We start from the raw sequence: 16,501 nt of genomic DNA on the forward strand, positions 1-16,501 counted from the left end.
AGACCTAGAGGCCCGGCCCACCTTTAGTAGCACCCAATCATGTTATACTCCTAACATGATTGGTTCATCGAGAGCATGGCCAGCCCTCCAGCTTCCGTAGGGTAAATCACCTTCTCCATCACAAAATACCAGTAAAAACAAACACACACGCACAGACGTGCCAGCACGTGCGAGGTAAAACATTCTCTTCCTCGCAAAAAAAAAGAATAAAAGAAAAGGAAGTCCAAACACCCAGTCGTGCCCGCACGTGCGAGGTAAAACATCGTGACACCCGTGCTTCCCGGCGCATTCGCGAGCGGCCGCGTTCCGAGAAAGGAGAAGCTTCGCTTTGAGCGCCCCGGCCGCCCCCCTCATGCCGGTGGCGTCCATTGAAGACGGCAGCTGGCGGGGTCGTGAGGGAGAATTACCAGTCCCGATGACCCCGCGTACACTACCGATCCCTTACATTGTGTTTTACTTGATGAAAGAGTGGCAGGGCGTAGAAAATGTGGTTGCCGCACTGGCGCAAGTTGAAACAGCCACTACTAAGCTTCAGAAGAAGCTCTCAGAAAGCGATTTCAAAAGCATGTGGTTGAAATTTCATAAGAGATATTAAAAAAGAATATTGCAGTCAACCCCATCATGACCGCCGCCACAAATTTCGTTGAAGCTTTTGTTAGGAAGCGACCTGGTATATGCCGGAATTGGCCTGTATATTGATACCATTTGAAGTGTTAATTCTTGGTGCGCTGTGAATGTTCCACAAGCCGAAAAAAAAACTGTTCTTTCACATAATGTTCCATGCTTAGCAATGCTAAACCGGCAGCCAATTTTTTAGTGGGACAGCTTTATCATTTCCTCCGTATTATATTTTTCAACTGCGATAGCACGTTTGCAATAACGGCTCTGAGTACGGCCATCGGTGGGGAATAATTGCAACTTGACTGCTGGCGGCCCCAAAAAAGCTCCCGGTACAATAAAACATTCTTTTTACCACACTGAAAATTAATTGAACAAGAAACCAGTAAATGCCAGACTATTAAAGTTTGCGAAAAATGATTAGGCGGCTCTTGTTGAATGAACACCGGAAAGTACAGGTCAGGTTTCAAAAATATACCGCCCAAAATTCAAACCCTAGTTATCAGTTATAAGATTGCTACATCCTATCCGAACCAAGTTCTTTACAAAGACCTTTTTACGTGGCGCTAGGACACAGTAGAATACTATACTGAGATAAGAAAAATGGCACTCAATTTTGAAATATCGAGAATATACAAAGCGGACTGAAATTTTTTGATTTATTTGAAATGGCGGCTTTCGCAAAATTATGTATAAATTGTTTTTTGCGCAGAGTGGATTTAAGTAGGTCAAGTTGAAAAATCTCATATAAAGTCATTTTGGGCTTTTTATATCAACGTCACGCAAAAAATTGCAAAAGGTAAACGCTGTTGACTGGAAGCCAGTCTGCTTTAAAAATTTTTTCAAACCGAACTCGTTTGAATGGGTGCGAGCATGATCGGACCATTTTTAACCGGAAGGTACTGTCACTTCGGATCAAATCCTGAACAGAACGCGGCATAGGTGGACCCCAACCTGACCCGAACCCGGAAAAAATACGATTCGACGCCTTACTCACATGTGGATCCAAGAGTGCCAAGCAATCAATTTTTATCCATACTACCCGACCCCCTAGACCCTCGGAAACAAGAGCAGCTATTTCGGGTCATTTATAGGCACACGTTGTATCCTTCTTAGTTGTTCTGTTGAATCCTTCTTTTCGTTTTACTGAACCTATAGAGACTTAAAAGGCAACGTATTTCTTCAGAACATCGTATTCCCTTTTGTCGCAAGCACGCAGCAGCCATGTCAAGCCGACATAAACCCTCGGGTACCAAAATCTACCTCAGAGACTTTAGCAGTTCTCGGCAAATAACATTTCTTTTATCGCAAGATCTACTTCGCGCACATAACATTCATGTATCACAAAAAATGCGGAATTGATTTACAATTCGTGACGAGGTGCGGGGAAATAAAAGAATTTAAGAGAAATAAAACTTGTTCAAAACATGCTAATTAAGCCGTGTTTGATTTGATTTGTTTGATGTACTTTAAGCAACAGACGGCGCTTTACTTTCATGAATGCTGTCGTTTGTTTACGCTGAAAGTTAGTGGCTTTCAAGTTATCATGCAACACTGCCACTCGCCTTTAATCGTAGTTAGTGTGTGCTCACGTCGTTGCTTTAAAGGGGCTCTGAAAAGCGCTGTGTAAGGTGCAGTATACCTGTGATTTTAAAGGGTGCTGTTTCAGGAATATTCTCGAGCAAAACTTCTATGAATGCGCTTCGTAGAAACTGAGTTATCTCTAGTAAAAATTTGAATTACAGCGTCTGCGAGGCTTTACCTCTCCTGTTGCCCATTTTTCCCGCTGAAAGGTCGGCGCTCCAACTCCGGCCCCACCGCAGGGAGCGAAGCTTCCTAACCCGTCGGAGCTAAGCGGTTACTGGCCACCGTGGTCGTTGCTGCCTGGTGTCTAGAGAACTCTAACCAATAGCCATCTCCGAATTGGTAAACGCAGGAGCTCCTTGAGGTCAGCACAGGCCCAAGGCCCATGTCTACATTTCTCTCTCAGCCGCGTGGTTCTATTGAGGTGGGTATGTCTGCCTCTTTAGTCGCATTTGAGGTCTGACACCATAACCATGGCACAATCCCAAACAACGGTATCCTGTGGCATGATATATATTTCGGCCCAAGTAGCTACAACCTTTCTTATCGCCGTCTATAGTTGCAGTTTCAAGCGGATATACTTTTCTATCGACAGCTAAGACATGTTTCCAAAGCTATAGCTCTAGTGACGTCGTTTTTTCGATAGCTTGTAATAAACCCCGCTTCGGGTATATATAGAAGACTATAGAAGACCATGCATCTAGCTTAGCATAAACTTTTGTCATGGATGCCCATTGGAACTTTTTGTATGGATATTTTTTAATATCTACGGGCACGAAAAAGCGTTGTTCTACTCGCTGTCCTAATTTTTTTTTCATGATTGCAAGTGACATAGATACGGGTAGTGTACTTGTACTGGAATTGGTTTTGAACCCATTCACCGGCGAGGACCTTAGGAGATGAAAAAATACAGCAGCATAGCCATTTGATAGCGATTTTGCGATGGCTAGAGTTTTCGGCGGCAGCAGTGAGTTTTCAACAAGGACAGACTAAGCTCCGGAGCGCATATGTTATCCAGCGCAGCTGTGTGTCGACCTAGAGTGATGCGCCTCAGATACGAAAAGAGGTCACAGCCAGTGCGTCTAGTAACTGACTTGGTCGCAAGAGGTGGTGTATATACGCTGTCATTTCTATCAAGCTGGTATAGACTAGTTCCTTCTTGGCGATTGAAAGTAGCAGCTGCTATAGCAGCTATACGTGTACGTGGAAAGATCGATGTCGCTAGCGAAGAGGCTTCCGCCCGCAGTTCCAAGTACGTGATGATCGCAGCCTACGGGTGAGCAACCCAAGGCACATTTTTCACTTCCACCAGGTAGCATCTGTTAGTATCGTACTTTAATTTATTGCCACGTTAATGTGCTAGAACTAATCTGATAACATGCGGTAGCACATTACGAGATTGGGGCTCAGCGCAATGTGCAGAATGGCAGCCCGAAGGCGAAGAGCAAAAAATGACGAAGCGTCATTTTGCTGTAACAGAGACGAGGTAAACTGGGCTGCCAGGCTACAATGGGAGCACGATAAAGGCCCTGTGCTTGTAGCTTGCTGTGCCCTCAAAAAGATACGACGACGGCTGCTATCGTTATCTGCCACTTTAATATTTAAACGCATGGCTATACCATCGACCATATTTCCCTCAATATTCACAACAGTGCAAATAGATTGCTTCTAGCCTATATAAATATATAAGGCTTCAAATACACGTGACTGTTGGTCGTATGAATAAAGAGAATTTTCAACTTTAGCCATCCTTCAATGAAGAACGCTTTGCTGCATATTAAAAAAAAACATTTTGGCATTGCGTGGCACAAGAAAGAATATTTTTAAATTGCGTCCAAAAATTTATTTACCTGGAATTGGTCATGCAAAAGCTTCTAATTTTATGTTATGAAAAACGCGCTTCCATGCTATGCGGCAACGGTTTTAGAACAACCGATGCTGTTTTTTGTTCTAACGCTCCTCTTTCGTGGTCCTTTCTCCCGGTCTTAAAAGGCCGCTTTAAAAAAAAAATACAAGTGTGAATGCTGTTTTACGTCCCCGTGTCCTACTGTCCTAGACAGTGTTTCGAACGAACGAAGTATGTGCGGTGACAGTGTCTAACTGAGAGGTCGACGCCGCTGAAAGTGCCTGAAAGCCTGAATGTGCGTCGCCCTTCTTTTTTCCCGAACATGGAAAGGACACGCTTCTATCTCCAAGGAGTGACAGACAGGCTACCTAAAGCCAACAGAGGTGAGGCTTTATTCGCCGATCACACAGAAAAAGGAAAAAAAGGTAAGAAAAGCGACCAATTCATTTAAATGAAGGTAGCGGTTTCATATTACTGGCGCACACAGTATAGTTGCCAACCAGCGTGAGAGCACTTGCGGCGCGAGATACGGTTGCGGTAGTTGAAAGCCATATGCTAAAAGCCTCTATGCACACATTTGTAAGGAACCCTTTAATCAAAATCACTGAAAAGGAGTTTCAGTTTTTATCTTCTTAAAGTTTTCGTTCATCTTGTCCAAAGTGTGCGCTTGCGCACGAAGTATGTATAAACGTGGCTCAATTCGTCGGAATAAATCAGCTGTAAGTCCAGCGGTGTTGTGTGTGTGTCTCCTTGTTTGCCGTGCGTCCGTTTCGCTGGTTCCACCTTTTCGCTTTGGGCTACGTTCTCCAGCGTTGCTTTTCTTTTCAAGGAAATGCTCCTCCGTCATTCGTATATGACACAGCTACATCTGATATAATGTATTTAAAATATACGGCTCTCGGTAGGCAGGTTTCGTCAATACCTTGAAGCCCTTGCTGGTTTATTCGATTCTTTTTTACTCAAAAAGCTCAAGAGTTTCTCGAATTTCTTTGGCTCTATCTAAAGTTGTACTGTGGACATCAGCGCTATAGCTATCACATGATTATTTTATTTTACACTGGACCAGGATCTGTACTTTAGTTTCTATTAAGGCGAAAGCCTTTAATGCCTCATCAAAAAAATTCAAATTCAAATTCACCGTGATATTTTCAGTATTGTCGAAGCATTAAGTCTTATACGCTCAACCTATGTATCTTTCAGCGACTGCAGTGATGTGTACTTGCAATTTGTATATAGTTATTCTTTGTATTTGTTAACTACTGTGTGCCAATAATCTGTATTGTGTTGTTTTCATGCCCTCCCCCCCTATGTAATGCACACTTGGGCCTTTAGGGTATTTAAATAAATAAATAAATAAAATACTGTCGTTAGCAGACGCGTCGGCAGCCGTGTCGACAGACGCGTCGGCAGATTCGTCCGCCTTTCGGCGTCACTGCTTATTAAAAGGCTCAAGGTTCCAGCATGAAAAAAGGCGCATCTAGTGAATGCATGGGCTTCATAAATAAAATAAAAGGAGTAAAGTCAAGAAAAGGAACATCAAAAATAAAAATAAGAATATAAACAAAAATAAAAACAAAATAAAGATAAGATGTGAAAATAAAAATAAAAAACAATAAAATTAAGAAAAGGAGCAAAAAATAAATAAAGAACAAACTATGAAAAATTAAAAAGTAAATAAAAACAAACAGTGGCCAGGAAACGCTTTCGCCTTGCAGCACTTTAGACAGCCAATGTGCCCCCTGAATTTTTTCTCTATGACTCCTACTTTTGTTTGTTTCACCTCGAGAAACATGGACATACTTTGCCTTCTTTTGCTCTCTCCTAAGCATCCGTCATGATTCGATGGCCTCCGTAATTTTTTTATTCATCTGCTTCGTGGTATTGTTTTTATAGGGTGAAATGGGTACTTGGAGTATTCCCTTAGAAATGGAATGGTGGCGCGAGTAACTATTTCTTCATTTTTTCGCCATATATCTTTCATTATTATGTCAAACTGAGAGGTAATATGTATATATTTTTCCTTCTTAAATAAAATCCTCTTTACTTCCACGCTTTACTAATTATGATTCTAGAAAAGCTATTTCAAGATCATTACCCTGCGTTTAAAATGCTCGAATGGTCTTTTAGTTACGGCTACCGGCTGTACAATCACATTATCTTCGTTTTCTCTGAACCGTAACTCCTCGGGGATAGTTACCGTCCCCGCGTCTACATATGAACAGATACAGGCACATCCCTCCAAATATGCTAATTTGTTTATAAATAGTTACAATTAACTGCATATGTGTCATTAGGTTAAATATACTTTTTCACTTAGCGTTATGAGATGCTGTGACCTCCGTTCCAAGAGCAAGACGCTGCCTTCTGAATTCTCAAAGAACGATGCCATTCTCATTTACATTTTTAATTTTCTATACAGGTCCACAGTCGGCTTTATTTTCTATGGAATTTAACCTCTTAACGTTCTGCCTTCTTCATCCGGCGTTTAAATGTCTCTGCCCGCTTCTGTATTGCGAACTAACCAGTGACAATCAACTTTACTAGTACCAAACAAGCATCCCTTCAGCCCCATCCCGTGTGAGGCGTGAGAATTATTGTGATGATGGGACGCGCGCGACCACAGCTGAAGGCTTCCTCAAGGTCTGCGAAACGTGAATTATTATAAAGGCACAGTTTGAAAAAGGTTTTCTGGCATCATCAGCAGCCCTGAAATTTTTGCAACACTGCATGATCAATGAATGATCTGCATGAGTCGCGAGGCTCTCACAGATAAATGATATTTATACCATGAAAAACCTTGATCATAGAGGCAGAGTCTTCGGGGTGGTTCCCTGTATATATATATAGTAGCACGTTGGACCCATCACGACAAACAGTTGATCTTTACTGCAGGCTTTACTTTCCGAAGGTTGCAGGCTGCCGTTTACCTAAGTTTTTTCAAAACTTTGCACGTTTTATGAAGCTACAATTATTCTTTGATGATACACACAAGTAGCGTATGGCTTGGACATGCTGATTTCTTCCCGGATGTTTCGAAAAGACTGAGTGAAAGTTCCTTCTTTCTTAAGCGAAATTGAGCCGAACACAATGAGAGTTACAGTGTGTTAGAGTGGATTTTCTTCTCAAGCTTTTACGCGTTGGAGATAAAGCGCTGGTCATTGCACTATTACTGTGCGAGCTCATTGCATGCGTCAAGTTACAAATGCATATATTAGCTTCATTTTCTTTTGGACGCTAGTAATTTCGTACTAATTTTTCAATCAGCATGCCAAGGTTGCAATATGAAAGCTAAATCACGAGAGAGAGAGAGAGAGAGGAAGAAAGTGTGAGAGGACAGTGCTGGATTTTATGAAACGGCCTCAACGAAACTCCTTCGAAATTAATTGAAAATACCATCAATATGCTCATTTTCGGATGGTGGAGCATGCATTACACCGTAAGGTGGCACTGGTGGAATATGTCATTCACAATCTGGGTGAGTATCTTTGACATGATCTTATAGTTAATGTCGTGACAGAGGACTGCAATGAAACGAAAGACTTAGGACGGATCAATACCGCCTTCGAAATTTTATTTGCACTTACTGCGACTAGGCGAAAGTTTAGTATCGGCACAACAGCGTTCACCTCATTGCATGTGTACAGATAAAATGTTCTGGGAAAAATGCTTTCCCCGCCTCTCTGGTCATCGTGACTAGGTTTAAGCATGAAAAGCAATGAACGACCACGACAGCGCTTTTTAGGCCAGCCTAATTTTGGTTACAGCCGAACTTAGATATCGGCTGCATCTCTGATTACTGAAAGTACTGGTGCCATTAATCGCTTCCCTAACATCTGGACATTATGGTCGGCGTTCCTCGCCGCCATGTGGCACCGCTGCTCTTCTTTGTGGTAGGCAGTGCGGTCAGACTTCCTCGATTGATTAGGCTCTTGAGGCGACGTAGCCTTTCCTTTCTTTAGTTTGTCCTCAGCAACCGGCGCCCCCGGCTTTCGCCTTCATGTGCGGCTAACAGGAGAGGAGGTCAAAATGTTTGTAGACATAAGGGCTGATAAACTAAGGAAATGGAGATTTGAATTGAATCGGAAGATTCATTCAGTCACTCAGAATTCTCGCGTTATTAGAAGTCAATGCCTGTCTTGAAAAGGAAGATTTACTTTACTTCGAATTAGCTTTTCACCATTGCCGGAGCCCCATTTCTGGAATATATTTGTTTTCCACACAGTGGCGGCTTTCAAGAAGCAAGATCTTGGAAATAATCGGTGGCTTCAGCAACTGGTTGTCCGAGGATCGATGGTGGATTCATGGTGGTTGTCACAGAAACCATGTTAGATGAATGGAGGTTGTTAATTTACGTTTAAAGCTCCACGACTTTCTCATGTTGCACTCTTAAATATAATATTTTTTAAAATTTTGTAAGCACCCGCAAGCCTTCTCGTAGTTTTTGGGGTTATTCCCGCTGACACTCTTTCATCACACCAACATTTGCGTGAATATTTGTTGATCGAGGACGCTCACTTAATCCTCCATTTTGCTGTGACAGTCTCCGCTCTAGAAATGCTGACACTACTCGAAAACAACTGTCAGCGATAGATGTTCATTCGAAAAATGCTGTTGAAGCTCAATAAGTCAGTTGGTGGGGCTGAGACCGCAGTGAAAATGGTACAATTCGACGGTTCGTTTCTGTTCTTTCGAGAAGTTTCCTCGCATCAGCACGAATTTCGTTTCTTTTTCTTGGCAGCATGTTTAGGTAGAAAACCATCGTGATGCAATTATACCTCTAAAATTACATCCAAATGGCACCTTAAAGCTTCAGAAACCAAGAAACTTGCGCATGTAAACGCACTGCGAAAGTTTAGAAACTTTTTACGCGACTTAGTGTTGGTGCTTTTGGCGACACCGGCAAGCCTGTATACATTTGGACTCATCTAATTGCATTGTATGGCCTCGGCAGCAGCGCTACTACTGCTTACGAAGTTGCAGTTCAGAGCGTACTGTCTAAATAGGAGGAGGATGAAGGGATTGCATCTAGAAAAGGTATATGGCACTTAGAATACAGAGGCGAGACCCTTCGGTGCTGGCTGATTGGTCTGAGGCATCGGAAAACGGACTAGCTTTATTTACCTCAACGTTCTTCCGATTCAAGCTGGCGGCTGAGATACGTGGCGAAGTTTCAGTCTGCTCAGTACCGTCCAAAGAAAATTTTTTGGCATTTATTGGAAACTTCCTATTACAAGTTTGGACCGACGCATTTGATGGAGCATGGGAGCTGAAGAAATTGCAGGCTTAATTGGAAGCGCGAAGGAAAGTTCATGCGTGCACTTTCGAACGATCGCTGGCGCGTCTCGATCGATGTTCTGCAATTACATGTCGTATGCATTTCAGAAAAGAAGCGAAGCATCGCGTGTGCTTCTTTTTGCAAAATTAGGCCTGATTCTGATCGCAAGTAATAGCACCTTAAGCTTGTAGAATTCTGCGTAGCTACGTTTATTCACAAAGCGAAGTATACTCACACGTTCCTACTACCTCCAAGCTTAACTTGCAACTTACTACTTGCTGTTCTTTTGTAAATGAAGTACGAATATTTTCCCGGAAAACATTTAATAATAAAACTAACCTTTTTTGTACTCATTTTCACTCTTGTCTCGAAATAGTGCCTGTATATAAAGTATTATTAAATATTGTGTTTTTACACCTCCATTTTCATCCATAAATGTAACAGTGCATTTCGTGTCGATAAGAAGCACAAAGCACATCACAATGACTGCAGAGAAAGTGGGCTCCATTGTGACCCATTTAATGCTGAATCCAATTCACAACACACATTAATTAAGTCAATTGCGCCATCTGCGGCAACGAACGCGCAAACCTCAATATGTATTACTACACACTTGTGCAGTTATTTGTATTTAAAATAGTCAGGTAGCGAGTGCTTAGAAAATCTAATGACAAAGTTAAACGACACCTAAAACGACCTTATGCCAGCCTTTCTTTGTGCATTTAGGCGTTTCGTACGCAATTATGATTGTGGCAAACTCAAGCCTTTTTTTTTTAAAGTGGCCTGCGGCTTGGAGTGATCGCTTTACTTCAGGTGAATTTGAGCAGCTTTCCTGTTGTGACATGTATAGCGACATTTATAGCATGTATAGCGAACGCAGTAGGTGGTTTTTCGCAAAACTGTGAACAGGGTAGCAGATCTTCCGCAACTCTTACGCAAACAGATTTTGGCACAAGTATAAACATTTTTGTTCACTGTTTAAAGCGCATTGTGCATCTTCGAAAGAGCTCTAGATTCTGACGTACATATTCTTGCGATACTTACGTGACTACTACGAAATTTATGGGTTGTTTTTTTTTTTTGTAATCAAATATAGAACTTTGCAAGGAACTTTGTAAAGTGAAGTTAAAAACAAACAAGTGCTATTTTTCACTTGAAAACTAAAATATTGTTTATTTCTGCCTGAGTATGCAGTTTAGGTGAAAAAAATAATTTCTGTATTTGGAAACAATAATGATGCCTGCAAATATTAACAGACTCTGAAAACACATTTAAATTACGTTGTAGCGAAAAATCAGAGTTTTACAATCACAAAGACGCTGCTTTCAAAGAACCCAAAGCTTATATTTGCTTTCAAAGGAGAGAAAGTTAAGTCAAGATGTTGGTATTACAGCCCGATTACTCTAGTTAACTGCTTGCTTCTAAACTGTTGATGGAGCAGAAATTTTAGTTTTCTCTGCAGCAGAATGCGTCATTTGCTGGTGGAAAAATATAAACATAAAAAAACGGCCATACGACTGAGTTTTTTCAGGAAAAAAACAATTCGAGGCTTTATTCATTGTTTCCCTTAAACACTCTTAATGAAATTGAAAATCAGCACAGTAGATTTTGGGCGAATGTGGTAAGACCTTGCGGCGTGCGCTGTGGTGTTTAATTTTATTTCCGTCATTGACACACATAGACGAGCTACAGCTGTGCACGAAGCAGTAAAAAATGCATACATTGGCGATGTCTCTGTGAGCTGTACTAAAGGAAGAATATATCATTTTGCAGCGGATTGTGTGCTGCATATCTTTCTAAGCGGTAGCTCACGTACATGGCCGTAGGGTAAAAACTCGTCCTTGCGCCTTTGTGCGCCCATACACAGATGAGCACTGACGCGGAGAGATGCGAATCAGCTGCGGCATGAGCCGACAGCTGCTGCGGAGGGGAATCCAGCTTGTCTTCCAGAGGCCACGCACAAACATTGAAATCTCTATCATGTTAAGAGTGTCCTTTGCACTTGCACTTGCGAATGTTCTCGTTTAAGTGGATGCTAGAGTGCATATCAACCGCCAGGACTAGCTCGCAGCACTCTGTGGGAAGCTCACGGAGTGGGGGCTTCTAAGCGTGTACTTAGCATGGAATGCAGGTCATGTCGGCCCGGGACAAAAACTACTCGCCAGTGAGGTACTACCCTGCAGTGCAATCTGAAGCTGGTTTTTTTATGGTTCATTTTTATCCATCTTTCGTTCTTTTCCTGCACGCTGTTTCATTAGGCATTCGTATCAGTACCTGCCTTACGCGTCAAATACTTTTTAAGGATTTTGCTTTCGCTAAGAAATGGCCACCCGAAGTGATCTGGCTGTTCTTTAAGCATTCGGTTTAGGTGGCCATCATTTCATTTCTAACCCGCCCATTACTTTTAAATGCGCATCACAAAGAATGATGGTTTGAGCTTTGATTCAGGTACATTAGAATTTAGTTTAGTTTAGAGTTAGTTATATTGATTTTAATGGTGCAAAAGCAACTGAGGCTATGATGCGCTTTGATGAGTGTAAAGGACAGACAGAAAGACTAGTGACCTTGCTCTGCGCGCCGTTCGCTCGAATGATATATAGCAGTAACCCACTTCACCAAGTCCGGATAGTTGGCTTTTCGAGAGAGCGCAGCTAGAAACATTGAATATTGCACAAAGAAAACATTAAAAAAAAGAAACGAAAATAAAATTTCGGCGGAGAGTATGAGTGTTTTTTGTTGTTCTGTTTTTTTATTCTCTTATGATTTTGAAAGACATTGCTAAAGTCCTATTCATTGCCTGAGACTGCTGTCCAAATGCACTTCAGCCCATTTTCATTCTCCTAGTTATTACATTCTCATGGCACAGATCTGCGGTCATTATCTGTCCTAAGTAGATGTATTGCTTTATTACTTACAGCACTTTGCTTCCTACTGTGAACTGCTGTTGCCTAGTGAGACAGTAGAAGATTAATTTTATGAATAATAATTCTTAGCTGCTCTGTATTGTTTTGCCTGTCCATATCCGCCATTATGCTTTGCTATTCGGCCGCTCAGTTACTTAGCAAGGAAATGTAATGTGGAAATAGAAAATTGCTAATATATCCTCCGTTATCGTTTATGCCAAACTTTTCACAATATAGTTCTCTGAATATTTCTTGTAACACTCGGTGAAAAGTCTTGGAGAGATCATGTATCCCTTTGTGACACCCTATCTGACAGATTTGTTTCCACTTTACTTTTCAAGTATTATCGTTGCTGTGTAGGTGCTATAGATTTTCTTCTGAACCTTTTCATACGCCTGTTCTAGAGTCTGGTTTCTCAACACTTGCATGACTGCTGAAGTTTCTGTTTAAGTCATATAAGTTTTTGTAACGTGTAATAAAGGCTGTATATAGTAGTTGGTTATATGTGAGCATTCTTCTTTCACATGGTCACTGGTGTGAATGCAGTGTATAGTAAAGTAGCCTTTACGAAAACCGGCTTGAAATTTTGAACATAATGTTGCTCTAAATGTATCACCGATTATCCTTATAAATATTTTGCAGGAAACGCAGTTTAGCTTATTGAACTGCTGTTATTCATTTATTTGGTGTCCCCATCCTTATAGATTAAGATAATATTAGTGGTGTTCTCACAATCTTGCGGCAGAGGTCGTAAGATTAACTCCATACAGGACGCAAGCTTTTCAGCACAGTCTGCCCCCTTCCCCTATCCTTCAACGGGTCTGCAGTTACCTGATCCCTACAAGCCCCTTTCCCCCTCTTCATTGCTGGTAAGGCTTTCTTTAGTCGTACTTCATTGCTGGCAGGATATCCGAGTTCTCTGTCACTCCCTTGGAAAATGGTGTCCTAATTATATATGCAATTGTATTGATCTGTTTATAGTTCCTCGAATACTTTAACTATGTTATTCATATTTCTAAAGAAATTCCCCACCTTGGGTCTTAGTGCGTATATGTCATGCTTGCCTATTCTTATATTCATCGTTTCGGTTTATGGTCTACCGCCCGTCCTTAGAGAACGCTCCATTTTCACGATATTATACTTCCTGTTGTTCGTTACTTCGCGTATTTTGATTGGCTGCTGTTAGAAGCTCGGATGATTTCGCGTTTTTTAATCAGATCTTACTTGTTCTAATAGAGCTTTCAAGTATCCTGGCTAAAAGCACTGTCCGCTACTCCAATTGCGCACTCCTTAACAAGGTTTAAAATATTGTCATTCAATTCTTGAACATGAAGGTCCTCGGCTTCTAGTAAAGGTATGAGAATAACCGTCCTCTGTTGAGTTGGCTTCTGTAAAAATGAATTGCCTTCGCTCATTTTCAGTATAATGAAGACACGGTAATTGCCTTTCCCTCTCATTGTTTCAAAAGAGGAATCTGACTACATTTTTTGAATGATAATTAGGCTCTACAAAAATTTAACAGTAACATCGGAAAGGAAAACTTCCTTTTTTTTAAAATGTCATTATACAACTCAATAGCTTGACAAATTATAACAGCTGCCTCATCGAGGCTCTTGATAACCACAAAGCAAAGCCTTTTGTTCCTAATTTTGTAACCACAAATTTTCCCTCCCTGTTTTCTCTTCAACAGAAGCACTTATAATCACTGTGTCGTTTTTTTCTATTCATAAACCATGGATTGTAATATCTATTTTGAAGGCGGATTGCTGCCATCTTTTAAACTTCTATAGCGCAATTTTTATCATCAGGTCCCACTGGCAGCTGCACTTTGGAACCATCTGCGCCTGTCTAACCGATCAGGCATATTTGTAAACAAAAAGGTTCGCAGTAAGAACCGGCTGCAGTGGTAGCTCAGTGCTTATGGTGCTCGGCTGCTAACCCAAAAGACGCACGTTAGATTCCGGCTGCGGCGGCCGCATTCAGATGGAAACGAATTACTATAGGCCCGTGTGCTGTGCGATACAGGTGCACATTAAAGAAACGCAGGTGGCCGAAATTATCCAGAGTCCTCCAATACGGCGTCCTTACTAGCCTAAGGCTGTGAAACGTGAGAACCCCACTCACCTACCCTAAAAAAAATAAGAAGAAAATTGCTGAGGGCTCATCATTGCTAGGCAAGAAATATTGTCTGAAAGCAGGTTTTGGCAGGCAGACTCCACGGCCTCGTACCTGAAAGCGCGATTTTGGCGCCCACTGACCCAGGGTGCGAGTTACGCGCCCTATTTTTCCTAGGAATGAATGGAATATACGAAGTTTTCAACTAGAATGCCAATGAACCCAATCAACACCGGTGATATATTGTTCAAAATCGGTTTCTGTGGAAAGAAAATGGCGCAGTATCTATCTCGCATCTCGATGGACACCTGTACCCCGCCGTAAGGCAAGCAATAAGCAAGCAAGCAAGCCGCGCCAGGTGTGCGGAATCAAAAGCTGCAGTATTCAAAATCATATTCATATTGCGCGTACCATGTTAGAGACAGCGTCAGGTGAGGTCAGTCAATTCAGGATAATTCGGCAAAAGCTGTTGATAAGGTGCGTCATGATTTTTTGTTTGCTGCAGTAGAGAGTGCAAATATTGGTGATGTCTTGCTTAAAAGGTCCATAAAAAGGGTGTTGAAGGTTTGCTATAAAATGCTTGCATTATGTAGAGTGCACGCCACCGAGCGTTCATGCCGCGTGCAGGACCTCAAAAATGAACCGAAATTTTACAATGAAATTTTAAGAACTCCAGCTCCCTCGCCTCGGGGCGAACAGTGGTGCCGAGCTTCCGCCCGAATCCGCGCGCATTGCGTCACGTAGCGCTCTTTTGCGTCCGCAGCGGAATGCCATCATTGGTTCGCCGCGCCAGCGCCATCGACGCCAAACCAGTTTAGGAGGCGTTGGCTCCGCCCCCTGGGGAATTCCCACGCGCGTCGGAGGTCGGCGGAGGGGACAAGTGCGTGGAGCCGGCGGACCGACATTTCAGCGCGCAAAAACTGACGAGAGTAGAGGGAAAGGCGCGAAGAATCGGAAATTCAAAATTTGACTACAGATAACTCAGCTTCGACAAAACGCATAAAAAAATTTTGCTGGAGGATTTTGAGACGCTGCATTCTAGGTATATTGCGTCTTTGTTGAGAACCCCTTTCACAGCCTCTATGTCGTAGTATCATCAAGTAGACAGCAATTCGTGGCTTAAATGAAATGAAGATTCTAGCTTATGCTGATGACGCTGGCCTTCTCTGCTCTGATAAAATTTTGTGCTAGAGATTTTTCGTCTCACTAACCAGTTTTATGATTAGTCGGGTTTGTCTCATAGCATTGATAAATCAAACGTGTTCTGGGTAGGTCACACTAGGGTACAAAACTAAGCTTTTTGGTGGCATTAGGTGGGAATCCGAAGATTTAGAGCATCTGGGGGTTCCCTTGCATCAGTATCGTAACAGTGGGCCTCACTGGGATTCTCAGATATCGTTAGTTAGGCGCTGTCTCTGTTTCCACGTGCACAAGTTTCATGCGGACATTTAATTTCCTCACTGGGCGGTTTTCCTTAGCATTGCTATGCAGTGTATCCAGAAGACAGACGACATAATTTCTAATTAAGGAGTTGTTTTCTGTACCCAAGTACTGGAAGTCTTACCTCTCCTTTGTAGACAACAGTGCATTAAAGCGGGTGCAATGGATGTGTGTTCAAGCGACCAAAAAGTTTTTCGGTTTTAAACTTCCCATGACAACTTTACCTGTCAAAGCGTGGCTTCGTTGAAAGGGACTTTTCTGCCATGGTCTGTGACCGGTCGCTTGTGTCAGCAGCCGTAAACTATTGATCATTGCTTTGTGTTTTGCCGTGATGCCGTGTTTTTTGGGACATTCTTCAGCGGACTGACAAACATACTTTGCGATTGCGCCCTATACTATTAGATTTTAGCCTGTAATGGATGGTACTAAGGTTCTATGCGATCTTTTAGTGCTCATATCACTGTTTAGTCTCAGGACCGCATGACAGATCACCGCGCTCAGCTGCCATGTTCATTGAAGCCTTTGTTCAGAGAGCAGTGTTCTATAGTGCTAGGGGCATATGCTGCACAGGATGGACCACCTGCCTGGCTCCCTTTCCTCAATACATGCGTGTCTCTCCCGGAATTTCGATGTGCTGACAAAGTGCGAGCGAATGCTGGTGTGATTGCGTATGACGAGTTGCGTGATGCGACCTGGTTAAGTCCGACTTGAAGTCTGACA

This window comes from Amblyomma mixtum, chromosome 2 (assembly GCF_055824585.1).
Source record: "Amblyomma mixtum isolate Tamu chromosome 2, ASM5582458v1, whole genome shotgun sequence".
In the NCBI taxonomy this organism is placed as follows: domain Eukaryota; kingdom Metazoa; phylum Arthropoda; class Arachnida; order Ixodida; family Ixodidae; genus Amblyomma; species Amblyomma mixtum.